This window comes from Triturus cristatus, chromosome 1_1, assembly GCF_964204655.1.
Source record: "Triturus cristatus chromosome 1_1, aTriCri1.1, whole genome shotgun sequence".
In the NCBI taxonomy this organism is placed as follows: Eukaryota; Metazoa; Chordata; class Amphibia; order Caudata; family Salamandridae; genus Triturus; species Triturus cristatus.
This window is the reverse complement of record NC_140579.1, coordinates 289,553,526-289,569,234: the sequence shown is the minus strand read 5'-3', so window position 1 is coordinate 289,569,234 and position 15,709 is coordinate 289,553,526. Positions and strand designations below refer to the sequence as shown.

At 48.4% G+C, this 15,709-nt stretch overlaps 1 pseudogene across 1 annotated transcript in view; it reads right to left on the bottom strand.

Annotated features, from left to right (window-relative positions):
- Positions 1 to 15,709, bottom strand: part of LOC146870136 (complement component receptor 1-like protein) — a 796,036-nt pseudogene that overhangs the window by 315,517 nt on the left and 464,810 nt on the right. Inside the window, exon 7 of the transcript XR_014978076.1 lies at positions 11,404 to 11,583. The product of XR_014978076.1 is annotated as a complement component receptor 1-like protein (transcript). The remainder of the gene's footprint in view (positions 1 to 11,403; positions 11,584 to 15,709) is intronic.

Here is a 15,709-nt window from a genome sequence, read left to right as displayed (position 1 = left end):
AATTTGTCAATGACCACAGATAAAAATACATTTCATTAAGGTTTTAAAAATTGCAGACGAGCCCACCACATTGCAGCAAGAAATCGTGAGGTAGCAAATACTATATGCATGCTGGTGTCATGTTTTAAAAGCCTAAACACATCTATGCAATGGATAGCACCTAGATTCTTACATAATTGCTGTAATTCTCTTGATATATATGTTTTGGCCCCAAGGCATTGGGTCACCCAGGCCCCAAAGGTCAACCCTATGCTAAGCACTCCAAAGGATATAAAACCATAAGAATGTTCTCAAAAAGATGCCTTATAAAGGATCTTTGTGCTGTGTTCGACTCGCATGCCATGGGGGAAATAATTATGGCACCTCTAGTTGAATCATCTATTATATGTAAAGAAGGTAGCTGAATGTGTCATCCTGAAGCTTGGTATGGAAGATGAAGAAGATAAGACAGAAAGTACTATAAAGCAATGGAAAATAGGTTGTGCATCTTCAAACAAATGCATATACAAAATCCGTTTCATTAATGTGCATCAATGGTTTTAATTAAAAAAAAAAAAAAAAAAGATTTTAATTGAGCATTTTTAAAGGTAAATGAACAGAGGAGGGAGAAACAGCAAAGGAATACAAAAAAGTGCATATTGAAGAGCCCGACCTGGTACAGAGGAACCGGTATAGTTGGTTAACATAGGAAATCATGAACATATAATAAAACTAAGGCGGGTCGCATCAAATCAGAACAGTATAAAAGTCCTGCACCCAACAAAAAAATGTATAAATCATAATAAAAAAATTAATCTGGTACCAGTAGGCAATTGAGTGAGAAGCTATGTATAGAGAGGCTCAGCACACACAGAATACATGGTACATGGTGTCATGTATCTTGCAGTGAATAGTATAACATGAGGCAAGGAAAATAGTGTCAGCCAGAATTGTGGTGCAGATAGAAGGCCTACTCAGGGCAAAGACATACCTGAGGCGATAGGCAACAAGGAATAGATCCAGCTACTCGCACAATAGGTCTTTAAGGACATTTGGTGGAGGCAAAGTAGTTGATGAGGGCTGTGCAGACAGAGGAATTGCTGACTATCCATGGAGAGTTTCGGAGGGCGATGTTGTCCGCACCTCTCAAGAAGGATGCCCAGTTTAACCAAGATCGGAAAGAGGTAGCTGCTGTGTTTTTCCAGTTAGCGAGTACTGTTTTGCATGCAGCTGTTAAGTGAATTATCAATCAAGAGGCTATCAATACAGGAGTTGATTTTTGGGTCCAGGAATCCTTGGACCAGGGATAGAAAGTTCTTTTCTAGTTGGACCCACATAGGGTGTGAATGAAGTTGAATACCAAGTCCCAGAACGGAGTTTCTGCCCTGCAGTAGAAGAGGAGGTGGGGGAGGTCACCAGTCAAGTTATTACAATTCCAGCACAATGGATTATCTCTGAGGGATAGCTTGTGGAGACGGTACAGAGTCCAGAAAAATCTGTGCAGTAGCCAGAATGTCACCTGGGAGAGAGAGGGAGAGATTTTGTGAGAGACTACTGACTTCCATATTAGGTTCCAGGTTTCCGGAGTGAGAGTCTCAGAGGGGTCCCATTTTGCCTGAGTGCACAAGATTAGGTTATCAGATTTCAGTTTCAAGAAGCGATAGAACTTGGAAGCTAAGTGCCCAGACTTATTAAAGGTCAAAATGACTTTGGGAAGAGAGGGCATACTGGGATGGCGATTAAGTTTGGAAAGACTGACTTTAAGTTTGAATAGTCATATAGATAGAAGTCCTGTAGGCCAAAGTGAGATCACAATCCTTTGAAAGAGGCTGGGAACTGTGGAGATATGAGATATTTTAAGAAACGAATACCCTTAGAGGCCCAATGTGGCCAAATGACTGGAACGCCTTGGATTCTAATTTTAGGATTATTCCAAAGGGAGATCATATTAGATTTACGGTACCTCGAGGAACTTGAGGATTTTCAGGAGGGCTCTTTTGGTGGTGTTAAGAATGTATTTTCCAGAGGCAGGGAGTTTTGGGGCACTGGTTAGGAGGGAGATAGGGTGGAGGTCAACCAGTAGCTCCCTCTCAATTGATCACCAAGAAGTGGTGTAGTCTGACGATTGGGAAAACCGGAGGGAGCCTTGACCCGCGAGGAAAGCCGTCTGTTAGTTTCTGAAACCAGCCAGATGCACACCACCAAGATGAAGAGGAAGGCGAAGTTTTTTGATTGAAATTTGTTTAATAATTGTCAAATTTTTGGTGGAAATCATCTGATAGAGCTAATGGAAGCATATTCGCAAGGTAGTTCATTATGGGGGTGGTCATCATTTTGACAGACTCTATACTGCCACACCATGTAATAAATTTGGGGTTCCAACTCTCCAGGAGCGATACGATTTTCAACGTTAGATTCTCGTTGTGGCAAAGGGAATCTAATACATCTGAGTTGAACTCCAGGCCCAAGTATTTAATAAACTTTGGCTGCTAGGTTAGGCCTATGTACGCGAACAGGTTTCTGGAGCACAGATTATTCAGGGCAAGTATTTCTGATTTGTCTTTATTTAGTTTATAATTTGGATGAAAAGGGTTGGGGAGAAGGGAGAGCCCTGTCTTGTACCTCTCCCTATGTTGAACGCGGAGGAGAGTAGGCCCCCAGACCTCGCTTTAGCTGATGGACCACTGTAGAGAGCCATGACCATTTTGGTATAAGATTCTCAGAGATAAAGTTTTTAGTAAGGACTCACGGAGAAAGGTCCAGGAGACTCTATCAAAAGCTTTTTCAGCATCGAGGGTAATCACTACTGTTTGTGTAGGGGACGATTTGGCTCTTCTCATGACATAGGAGTTGGGTATTATCACTGGGTGACCACTGCGCCTCGGCCTGGCCACCCCAACGCTCCCAGTACCTCCTGCTCCTGCCTCCTGCCTTCTGCTGCTGTGCCTACCTGCCTGCTCGCCCTTGCCGTCAGCGAGCTCGCCTTTGCTGTCAGCGAGCGCCCCTGCCGCCGCAGGGCCGCCCGCCAAGCCCGCACTCGCTTTCCCGCCGCTGCCTGCCTGCGGCCCCGCCCCCCCGCCAGCCGATTGGATCCCAAGCTCCCGCCTCCCAGCTGACCCGCCCTCCCGGCTCCCTTCTTATGACGCCCCCTCAGCGACCGCGCAGCGGACGCGCGCAGCGGGAGCACCGATTGAGCGCCGAAGGTGCGCCAAAGGTAAGCCCGTCCGCGCCTGGACCGTGCCCAGCGCTAGACCCCCTGGCCCCCGCAGACGCCAGCCCACCCGCCTGACCTACGACGCCACCGAACTCCACGCACTCAACGCCGGCCGAACCCCGGGTTGCTACCGAGCCACCCCGAGACGCACCCACGGACCCTTCTGCTGCCACACCTGCAAGTTCGCCTGCATCCGGACCTGCACTACTCCAGCACTGACCAAGACCACGACGCGCAACAGCAGCAGCCACCTCAAGTGCATCCTGCTCAACACCCGCTCCGTCCACAGACACGCCGTCGAGCTCTGGAACCTGCTCGACATCACAGCCCCAGACGTCGCCTTCCTCACGGAAACCTGGATGAACGCCTCCTCAGCGCCCGACATCGCCATCGTCATCCCAGACGGCTGCAAGATCATCCGGAGGGACCGCGTCAACCAGACTGGAGGAGGCATCGCCATCGTCCACAAGAACACCATCCGCATCACGACCAACACCGACGACACACTCGCACCCGCCGAGCACCTCCACTTCCAGATCCACACCGACCCAAAGACGACCCTCAGAGGCACCCTCATCTACAGACCCCCGGGACCACGCACACAATTCAGCGAAGAAATCGCCGACTTCGTCAGCCCGCACGCCCTCCCCTCCGCTGACTACATCCTCCTCGGGGACCTCAACTTCCACCTGGAGAACAACAACGACCGCAACACCACCACCCTGCTGGACAACCTCGCAAACCTCGAACTCAAGCAGCTGGTGACCACCCCCACCCACTACGCCGGACACACACTCGACCCCGTCTTCTCATCCAGCAAGGACATCACCTTCAGCCACGCCACCGGACTCCACTGGACGGACCACAGCTGCGTCCACTTCAGCTTCAGAAGGACCACGATCCACCACCACCAGCAACAGGTTGCACGCAGAAGCTGGAACAAGATCACAGCCGACCAGCTCGCGACTTCCCTGAGCATGAACCCACCCACCAGCGCAACGAACCCCAGTGAAGCGGCCACCAACCTCACGAAGCAGACCCGGCAGCAAGAAAGCCCCTTGGTTCACCGACGAACTCAAGAGCTCCAAGAAGAACTGCAGAGCCCTCGAGAAAGCCTGGCGCAAAGACCCAACACCGGACAACATGATTGCCCTCAAGCTCGCCACCCGAAACACCACCAACTGATCCACGCCACCAAGAAAACTGCATTCAAGGAACGCTTGGACAACAACGCACACAACAGCAAGGAACTTTTCAACATCGTTAAAGAGCTCTCCAACCCCAACGCCGGAAACAACGACATCACCCCTTCGCAAGATCTCTGCAACTCCCTCGCCTAATACTTCCACAACAAGATCGCGGACATACACAACAGCTTCAGCACTCAACCGACGCACGCCACGACCGAACCAGCGCCCCCCACCACCAACCTCCGCGCCTGGACCCCGATCAGCACCGAAGACACCGTCCGCACGATGAACTCCATCCACTCCGGATCTCCGTCCGACCCCTGCCCTCACCACGTCTTCAACAAGGCCGACACTGTCAACGCACCCTACCTGCGGGACATCATCAACACCTCCTTCAACACCGCTACCTTCCCGGAGAGCTGGAAGCACGCCGAACTCAGCGCTCTACTTAAGAAACCATCAGCCGACCCCACCGACCTCAAGAACTACCGCCCCATCTCACTGCTCCCGTTTCCTGCAAAAGTCACCGAGAAGACCGTCAACAAGCAGCTGGCCGCCTTCCTCGAGACGAACGGATCCCTCGACCTCTCGCAGTCTGGCTTCCGGGCCACCCACAGCACCGAGACCGCCCTGATCGCAGCCACCGATGACATCCGATCCCTGCTCGACAACGGAGAAACAGCGGCCCTCATCCTCCTTGACCTCTCCACGGCTTTCAACACTGTCTGCCACCGTACCCTAGTGCAGCGCCTCAGCAACGTCGGAATCCAGGAGAAGGCACTGGAGTGGATCATCTCCTTCCTCGCCGGAAGGACACAGAGAGTCCGCCTCCCCCCGTTCAGATCAGAAGCCACCGAAGTCATCTGCGGCGTTCCTCAAGGCTCCTCGCTCAGCCCTACCCTCTTCAACGTCTACATGAGCCCCCTCGCAGCCATCGCACGCCAGCACAACCTCAACATCATCTCCTACGCCGACGACACCCAGCTGATCCTCTCCCTCACCAACGACCCCGTCACCGCCAGAGCCAACCTACACGAAGGTATGAAAGAGGTAGCCGTATGGATGAAGAACAGCCGCCTGAAACTGAACTCGGGCAAGACGGAAGTCCTCATTCTTGGATCTTCACCCTCCGCCTGGGACGACTCCTGGTGGCCCCCCGCCCTAGGCAGCGCACCCAAACCGACAGACCACGCACGCAACCTCGGCGTCATCCTGGACTCCTCCCTCTCCATGACCAGACAAGTCAATGCCGTCTCCTCGACGTGCTTCAACATCCTGCGCATGCTACGAAAGATCTTCCGGTGGATCCCCACCGAGACCAGGAAGACGGTCACCCAGGCCCTCGTCACCAGCTGACTGGACTACCGCAACTCCCTCTACGCCGGAACCACCGCCAAACTCCAGAAGAGGCTCCAGCGGATCCAGAACGCCTCAGCACGACTCATCCTGGACATCCCCCGTCGCAACCACATCTCCGGACACCTGAGAGACCTGCACTGGCTCCCGGTCAACAAAAGAATCACCTTCCGTCTCCTCACCCACGCACACAAAGCCCTACACAACCAAGGCCCAGGATACCTCAACAGCCGCCTCAACTTCTACGCTCCCAAACGCCAGCTTCGATCGACCGGCTATGCCCTCGCCGCCGTCCCCCGCATCCGAAGAGCCACCACAGGGGGAAGGTCCTTCTCCTACCTCGCCGCCAAGACTTGGAACTCCCTCCCGACCCACCTCCGCCTGACCCAGGACCACCTCGCCTTCAGGAAGCAGCTCAAGACCTGGCTGTTCGAGCAGTAGCAGACCCCCCTCCCCTAGCGCCTTGAGACCCTCCGGGTGAGTAGTGCGCTTTATAAATGCCTTGATTGATTGATTGATTGATTGATTGGATAGCCTATACTTCATGAAATCCACCTGTGAGCGATCAATCAGCCGGGGAAGGAGAGGTTCAAGTCTCTTACAAAGTATCTTAGTGTAAGATTAATTAGGGAAATTGGTCTATAGTTCTTAACCTGCATTGGGTCTTTGCTGCCTTTTGGGATTACAACTATGGTGGCTTCGCTAGTAGTGCCCGAGATGGTCCAAGAGTCAGCAAAGGGTTGATATAGGGATAAACGAGTTGGTTTGAGTAAGTGAGCTAAGGTTTTAAAGAAGTTAAATGAGTAGCCATCAGGGCCTGGAGCTTTACATGGTTTCAAGGAACTTATTGCTGAGTCAAGTTCGGCAATCAAGAATGGGGAGCTAAGAGTCAGCTTCTCTTGATCAGAGATGGCCAGGAGAGGAATGTCATTGAAGTAGGCTGCGCAGGATGGTGCAGAGATGACCGAATCATCTTTATATAGTGCTTGGTAAAATTGCATAAGAATTTCCAAAATATTTTGAGGACTGGTGCGGGTAACATTTGATTTATCAGTGAGAGAATCAATACACTTGCGGTTCTGTTTGTGTTTTAGTTTGTTGATCCATACACCTGCTCTTTCGGTCAAAATTCTGTTATGTTCATATTTTTTGTTGGAGAGGGTGGAAAGAGTTTGAGTGTTCGAGTCAGAGATGTGGGAAGATGCCAGAGTTTTAATATCTTTTTCTAGATCCATCAAGTTTTTATTGCGTTCCTTATTAATTTTGGCTTGGATGTTTATAAGGGCACCCCAGACCGTCGCCTCCCAGTGATTGGAAGGGGAGGTATCGTCAATTGAGTTGTCTTCTAAGTAGTTTATTATGGTTTTCTCAATCACTTCCCTGGAGGCAGAGTCTTTGATTGATTCGCCATTGAACCTCCAAATTTTGCGAGGGGAAACGACATTAGCACCGGTAAGGAAGAGCCTAATGGCTGAATGATCAGAGATTATTCTCATCAGAATGTCTGTCTGATCTATTAGGTCAATATGGGGTTTGGAGATCAATAAATAGTCTATTCTGGAATAAGAACTGTGAGGGATGGGAAAAAAGGTGTAATCTCTAGTATCTGGGTGTTGGAGTCTCCAAGAGTCAAAAAGACCGAATCTATCACAAAGACCTGTGGGATCTAAAGGGCTGGAGGGGAGACCTGCACTGTCGCAAAATGATACCTGGGGTGGTAGTTAAGCTACAACCTCAACTTGTAAATGTCATGCATTTAACACTTCATGAACCTTAACTCCCCTTTAAGTTAAATTTTTCACTGAAAAACGTTAACTTATGTTATGGATAAGTTATGATATCTTCTCCTCATAATTCATTAATGTACCTTTACCTAACCCTTAGAAACACCCTTAAAACACAATTAAAATGAAGTTATGGTTCCTAAAATACGCCCAAAATTCTGAAATTAACCAGTAATAGTTATCTGAGCTAAATACTCCTAAATGAATCTGCATGAAATTACATGTCAACACATTCACTGACACTTGTTAATTGGAAACCATGTGAAAATGTATCAAATGGCCCTAAGGTTACAAAAAAGCCAACTATGTTTGCTGTGTGAGGCAGCACCACCGTCATATAAAAAATATGAGGTAAGTGTCCAATAAGTTTTGCAAATTTTCAGACCCATACTGGTCACACGCATACCCGAGCCATAGTTCCTCTGCTTGCACTGGCATTCACTTTCAATGTCTTAAAGGTGATTTCATAACAGTGGATTTGTGTTTTTAAGTGTAATCCAACCCTGGTGATATGTTTGTCGATGTATGAGAAGCACGTAGTGTCATAATCCGTAACTAGTAACTTCAGCACAGTCTTTCTGGTACATGTAGGCTACATTGTCAGACAATGGGAGAAATACTTAAAGTGCATAAACGTTTGAGAAACACTGTTTCAAAATCCTCATATCAAAAAGAAATATAAAGAAAATTTTCAATTTTATAGACTACATGAGTGCACGGTGGTGCCGAGACCTAAATGAGTACCATCCACCATCAAAACTATTTCTATCCTACTATCGTGCACATTATTTTAGGAAGCATATGGCAATGATTTCTTAAGTTAAATTTGTGCTAAACTTTAGAAACGAACTCAATATTTTATTTAGAGCCAATTCCACTCCACAATGTCATTTAGTCCTATCAAATGAGTGGATATTCAGAGTATCCACGACTGTTCTCTCTACTCAAGGGTGTGTGTTGCAAACACAGTGTCCTGTCCTGTTTTTATTATTTAATTTTAGTCCACTAAAGGTCCTCATTTGAATGGCCTTTTTCTGTAAAATTACTCCTTAGTTTAGTGGTTAATCTTGCGGACTACGGAAATGTAATTGCATGAATCATGTATTCACTGTTACAATTTGTGTATTCTCAGTTAGAAACAATATTCTTACTCCGTTCTCTGTGTGCACCAACTACATAATTCACAAGGGTAGTGTTACATGATAGTCTTCTCTCACTATATCTATTATGAGAATGTCCATACTCAATGTATACATTTATATATCCTCATTAAATTAGGAGAAACCCCTTTTGTGTTGCATATAGACTAACTGTTGGACCTGGCCCTTTTTGCAGGGTCATCCCTAAACTTTTTGCCTTCCTCCTATATTTTTTCTGACCTGTTGTTGGCTGTTTTATGACTCTGGGCACCTTACCACTGCTGATCAGTGCTAAGGTGCATATGCTCTCCCTATGGTAAAATGTATACATTGATTGGTGTCCATGTTTGGCTTATTTGGTTTACTATCAGCTCCTAGTAAAGTGCACCAGGAGTGCCAGGGCTTGTAAATACAAATGCTGCTGGTGGGCTTGCAGCACTGGTTGTGCCACCCACAGAAGCGGCCTAGTAAAATGTGTCTAGGGTCTGCCACTGCAGAACCTGCGCGCGGTCTGGTACTGTCGCGCTGATTGCGCAAGTGCACCTACTTGCCAGTCCCCAAACCTTCACTTAACTACATATTAGTCACCCCTCTGGTAGGCCCAAGGGCAGGGTGCATTGTAGGTATAAGGTAGGACATGCCCTGATGTGTGTGGCATGTCCTAATAGTGAATTACAGCCATTTTCGTTTTTCACTATTGAAGGCTACCTGCTCTCCATAGGCTAGAATGGGCTGCTGGAATTACTACACGCTGTAATCCCAGTGGACTCATAGAGCATGGTAGAAAGTCAAGTTTAGTATGCCTGAACTCAGAATAATAAAATACTTCTTTTAGTAAAGTTTATTTTAATATACTGTGTTTGTAAATACTACTTTTAGAAAGTTAGTATTTACTGACCTGGCCATTTCAGTCCGCCTCTGCTGTGTGTGTGTGTGTTCTGCCTAATAACAGTAAAGGAGCAGGGCTGGGGAATTCCAGGAGACAGGCTGGCTGCCAGGTGGTGGGTAGATAGATTACACCAGGATGGGTGGGAGGAGTACACCTTTGACTCTGAATAGACCTGTGCTCTGCCACCACAATGCCGGCTCCACCCCCTGTGGAGCGGCTGATGTCTCTGCCCTGCTGCTGAAAGGAAAGAGCAGAGTCACCACAACAAAGTGCTCCAGAACTGGACTGAGCCAGGCCCAGGCCCCCTGGCGACAAAGAACAAAAGAATTGTGCTATAAAAGAAGGCGCCCTGCTCCTAATAAATCAGATCCTGTTTGCGCCAAGACGAACCTCTGCCTGAAGGAGAAGGACCTGGAGAAACTGAAGGAGGAATACTGTCTCTCTGCCTGAGAGACTGGCCTGCAGTGGGTGCCTGTCTGCTGGAAGGAGAGGAAAAGACTAGAGGACAATACTTTGATTCAACTTGTGCTTTTAAACAATCTCCAAGGGCTTGCTGGTGAACTTGCCCCCTGAACTGTGCCCCAGGAACAGTGGGCGCTACTTTCCCCCAAGAAGAAGAGAAGCTGCTGGAGGTGACCCTGTAACATTGCCCAGAGAACCTGTGTGCTCCTCTCTCTCTCCAAGCACCGCGACGTCTGCCACCGGGACTATCGTAAGCACCGCAAAGGCCTGCCTGCCTGGCCCTAGCACAGCAAGCAACTGTCCCCCCGAGCCGTAGCAAGCATCGTGAAGAGGAGAACCTGGACGTCCAAACGCCGAGCCTCTGCGACCCTGCGCCGCCGAGATCACAGTGAGGACCTGCGACGCACTGGTTATCCCCTGGAAAGCCGAGAGCACTGCAACGCACTAGGAATTGCCCCCGAGCAGCCCCCCCTTCCTCTGAGCACTGTCGTGTGGCTGGGACCATCCTGAAGCAACCCACGAAGCATCGCCGCCCACTGACCAGGAGGGACGACAACGCGACGTGGGACGCTCCTGCAGGGACCCCTGAAGCTGCTGCGACCATCCTTCTGCAAGAATTAAGGTACTGTGTGCGAGCATGTTGAAGTACGACCCGTCTGCTGCTTTGTTCGGGCCGTACTAGCACTCTAGACCCGCTACGCGATTCACGCGAGAGGCGTGAACTTCGGCAACCATCGGTGCAGCTCTACGAAGCGTTCCGGAGAAGTACGAACCGTATTCCATTGAAAGTAAAGGACGTTGCTCACGCGAGAAGCGTGAGGTTCAGCAGGAGGCGTACCGCACGTGTACGACGCGTACCTACGAGGGTACGGTCCGTACGGTTCACATCCAGAGTACGCGTGCTCACGCGAGAAGCGTGAGAAACTGCAAGGTACGTCCAAAACCTCGTACGAAGCGTACCGGAGGCGCTACGAAGCGCACAGACACCCGAAAGAAGCTAAGTAGAATTTTGACATTTTAACATCTGTGGACTGCCTGAAAGCATTTAAAAGTAACTGGAACATTATTTAAGCAAGAGAACTGTATTTTGACAACCTGCCTGAAGAAATCTTCTACATAAAGAATTTATTTTGGATATAAATACAGCCTTGTGTCTTTGTGTGGTGGGGTGGTGATTATTGTGTGGGATACCCTGAATGCTTAACCTAATGCCCTCTGGAATCTAGCCTGACTGCTCGCGCCACGTTACCTAGAGGGTGAGCAGGGGTTATTTTTAAAGAGGTAATCCTACGCCCTGACTTAGAGCAAAGGGTCCCTGCTTGTCGCAAGCGCATACCTGCGCCAACCAGAGACCCCGGATTCTAATACTAACAAAGATTACATTCCATACCTCGACATTCTGGAGTTGGTGAACTCCAGGTTCCACCACTTTGAGAATGAATTGTTGGTTCTCCATGTAGTTTAAATTAAGCAAATGTGCAACGATAAGTTACAGATGTTCCAACGTGAAATGGAGGTTGATTGCTGTGTTCACCATTAGGTATACTTGGAGGATTTCTACATGTTACAACTGAAGCTGGAAGAAAGAACCGTTTTTGTATAATCAACAAAGAGTGGTGTTGAAATTGTTGGTAAGGTGCTAATCCAAATTTTTGTTAACTCAGAGTGTTGCTTGCCAAGCCTTACTCACAGTAGGTGAACACTAGACAAACAAGTAACACCTTCGGGAAAGCCTTTTTATTTTTTATTATTTAAAGTATTTATGCACTAACAATCATCCCCAAAGGGATATCACAGCGCTGAGACAGACATATGTATAGTCAGCAGGAAAGCAGCACTGAGCAGAGGGTGCAGGTGCATCAGACAGGGAAATCCATGTTTTCAGTTTTACCCTAAATACGAGGTAATCCTCGGAAAGGCGGAGATCCAAAGGTACAGCATTCCAGAGAGCCACAGCCAAGTGGGTAAACGAGCAACCACCTGCTCCGGCCCACTAAATCCTTCTAGTTTCGGCCAGGGCAAGATCTGTTGATCTTATATTTCTTGAAGGTTGGTAGAATTCAACCTTCTGCCTTAAAAGCAAAGGGCCAGAGTTATGCAGAGCCATGTGAGTATGGTAGAGAGCTTAAACTTAGCTCTTTTGCGTGTTGAGCAGCCAGTTTTTAGGCAGGCGGAGGCAGAACTCTATCTTTATTTATTACAGATATGTTTAGCTGCAGCGTTTTGAACCCTCTGTAGACGCGTAAACAGATTGTCCACCATTCCTATATAAAAAGCATTTCCATATTGCAAACAACGAACAATCAAAACTTGGACTACAGTGCGACACCAGTCAATCGAGATACATCTGAATAATTTTTTTAAGCAGTTTCAGTAAACCAAAGCCATTTACCCTATGTGGACATTACCTGATCTTGCATAGATAGGGAACGATCAATAATAATTCCTATATTCTTTGCGTTATTTTTTGGGTTCCAGTGCAGTACCTATTGAGGTGGGCCACCAAGAATCGTCACAAATTTGTTCAGCTCCGCCTAACAGCAAAATCTTTGTTTTTTCTGCGTTGAGTTTTAAACAATGTGCCGTCATCCAACTAATCACTTCCAAGACACAACCACGCTAAATTTTTGGGGTCTCAGACTGCTTTTCACTGATAGAGATGCATAACAGTAAATGTCAAAGCCCAAGTTTTTAACCAATGTGGTAAGGACTGCAACATATACGTTGAAAAGTGTGGGGCTCAGGAAAGAGCCCTGGGGTGCGCCGCATTTTGAACAGTAAGGGGATGATCATTTTGGACCATTAGGTGATGATCTAAATGTGTCCAACTGGACAGATTGGGATCTATTGCACAAGAAGGATTCAAACCATTGAAGAGTAGTGGAGTGGAGCCCTATCTTATTTAGTCTCTTAATAAGCAGACTATGAGAGACTGTATAGAATGCCGCGGAGAGAACTAGAAGAATCTGCTCTCAGTGCGATTTTTTTGCTCTGAAACCTGTCTGGGAGGAGTCCAGTAAGGTATTATTGTCCAAAAAGGTTGTCAATTGGAGATTGACCAAGCCCTCTACATTATCTGGTAGAGACTATATCTAGCCGCAGATTCTCTATCTTTGAATTTCACCAGGCGTCAGACTGAATCCAGAAATAATTTTCGTGAGCAATACCCCTGCCCGAAGGTAGGTGACGTCTGTCGGGTCTGCATGCGTTGTTGGCATCGCCCGTGCCGTGGCATCTGCTACGCCGTGTCCGCAGCCCCTACATAGGCACTACCTAGGCATGCTGACGTCGGTTTCTTTTCACAAGTTTCCATGCCAGAAGCACGGAACCATGAAAAACGCTGACCAATGGTGTGGAAAACTAGGGCCCTCAAAGGGGTCAGCCCTGTCTCTAGAAATCCGTTCGCAGAGCGGGGAGGATGGATGGATCGGTAAGGAATCTGAGGCTAGATATAGCCTCTCCGAAATAAGATGTTACCGAAGGTAAGTAACTTGTTCATCAGACTTCTAGCCGCAGTTTCCTTACCTTTGAATAGACACCCAAGAAATACCTCCCCGGAGGAGGGTCTGCGGCCCAATTTCAAACAGGGAAGTCCTGTAGGACCGAATGATCGAAGTGCCCATCCCTAAGGACCTGACTATCCAGACAGTCATGTTTGGTCAACGTGTGCAGAGATGCCCACTTTGCTGCCTGGCAGATGTCCAGCGCCAGAACTCTGTGCTAACACAGTGGTCATAGTCTTTGCTGTGGTGGAAAGAGCTCCCAACCCTTCAGGAGGTTGCTTCTTGGCCAGTGCATAGCAGATTTTGATGCAGGGCACCTACCTTTCTTTCCACCAACATACCCCACAAAGAGTTGGTCGTCCACCTGGAACTCTCGTGTGCAGTCAAGGTAGAACCACAACGTTCTTTTTGGGTCTACACGGTGGAGTCGCTCCTCTTCTCTAGAGAGATGTGGAGAAGCTTAAAAGATGGGCAGTGCGATAGATTGGCCTACATGAAATAGTGTGACCGCATTCGGGAGAAAGGAAGCCCTTGTGGGAAGCACCAATTTCTCAGGATAGACTGAGAGGTAAAGCAGCTTAGATGATAAGGCCAGCATCTCACTCACTTTACGGCCAGATGTAATCGCCACAAGAAAGGCTGTTTTTATTGGGACAGGATGGAGGGGACAATTATGCAGAGGCTTGAAAGAAGCGCAAATTAAAAAAGTCAGAACCAAATTACGGCCCCACTGAGGCATAATAAATGATGAAGGAGGAAAGAGATGGACAAGACCTATTGCACAAGTTACTTGTGTAACGATATATCTGTAAGAGACATTAGTTAGTGATAGATTCCTTGGGGAACAGCCATTACACCGCGGTTTTTACCACGCGCAGCTTTTACATCGCATGCGTTACAACGCATGCGATGTTACAACGCAATGCCATTACAACGCAAGTCTTTACATCGACTTGCGCTAGATGGCGTGCTAACATTACAAATAGTGTAGTTTACTATCCCAACACCTTCCCTACTGTTACGTGGACTAGAGTTGGAATAGTAAATGACACTTTTCTAATGTTAGCACGCCATCTAGTGCAAGTCGATGTAAAGACTTGCGTTGTAATGGCATAGCGTTGTAACATCGCATGCGTTGTAACGCATGCGATGTAACTGCACGCGTTGTAATGACACGCGTTGTAATGTCATACATCCAGATTCCTTACCTTAGAATATCCCCAGGCGTCACACTGGATGCGGAAAGTTTTCGTCAGCAGCACCCCTGCGCGTCGGTAGGCGTCGTCGTGCGGCTCCGCGTACTTCGCTGGCGTCGTATTCGCCGAGATGACGTAATCGGAGCAACTTAGACGCGCCCACACGCGCTGACGTCAGTTCTGTACACGACTTCCGTGCCAGGAACGCAGAGCCATGCCAGAGACCGACTACTGGTGCAATAGAACTAGGGCCCTGAAAGGGATGACCTGAACCCTAGAGAACAGTTCGCAGAACGGGGAGGATGGGCGGGTGGTAAAGAATCTATCACTAACTAATGTCTCTTACAGATATATTGTTACACAAGTAAGTAACTTGTGCATCCTTACCTTAGAATACATACCCAAGCAATACCAACCCCGGTGGTGGGTCGGCTAAGTGAAATCACACCAGACAGTCACGGAGAACCGACCGGCCAAAGAAGCCGTCTCTCTGGACTTGACAGTCAGGGCAAAAGTGCTTAGTGAAAGTATGCAGCGAGGCCCACGTGGCTGCCTGACAGATATCTTGCAGGGGGACACCGCGTCCCAATGCTGTAGTAACTGCTGTCGGCCTGGTAGAATGGGCGCGCAGCCCTACCGGAGGTTCCTTTTAAGCCAGAGAGTAACAGGCTTTAATGCACAAGACAACCCATCGGGAGATAGTCCGCTTGTGCACAGCTCGGCCTTTCTTGGCGCCCACGTCGCCAACAAAGAGCTGGTCATCCACCCGGAACTGTTGTGTGCGGTTGAGATAGAATGAAAGCGCATGTTTTGGGTCCAGACGGTGGAGCCTCTCCTCCTCTCTTGAAGGGTGCGGAGGCGGAAAGAAAGTGGGCAGAGTGACAGTTTTCCCGAGATGAAAGGCAGTGACTACTTTCGGCAGAAAGGAGGGACGTGGTCGAAGCACAACCTTGTCCGGATGAATCGCCAGGAAAGGAGGTTTACATGAAAGAGCCTG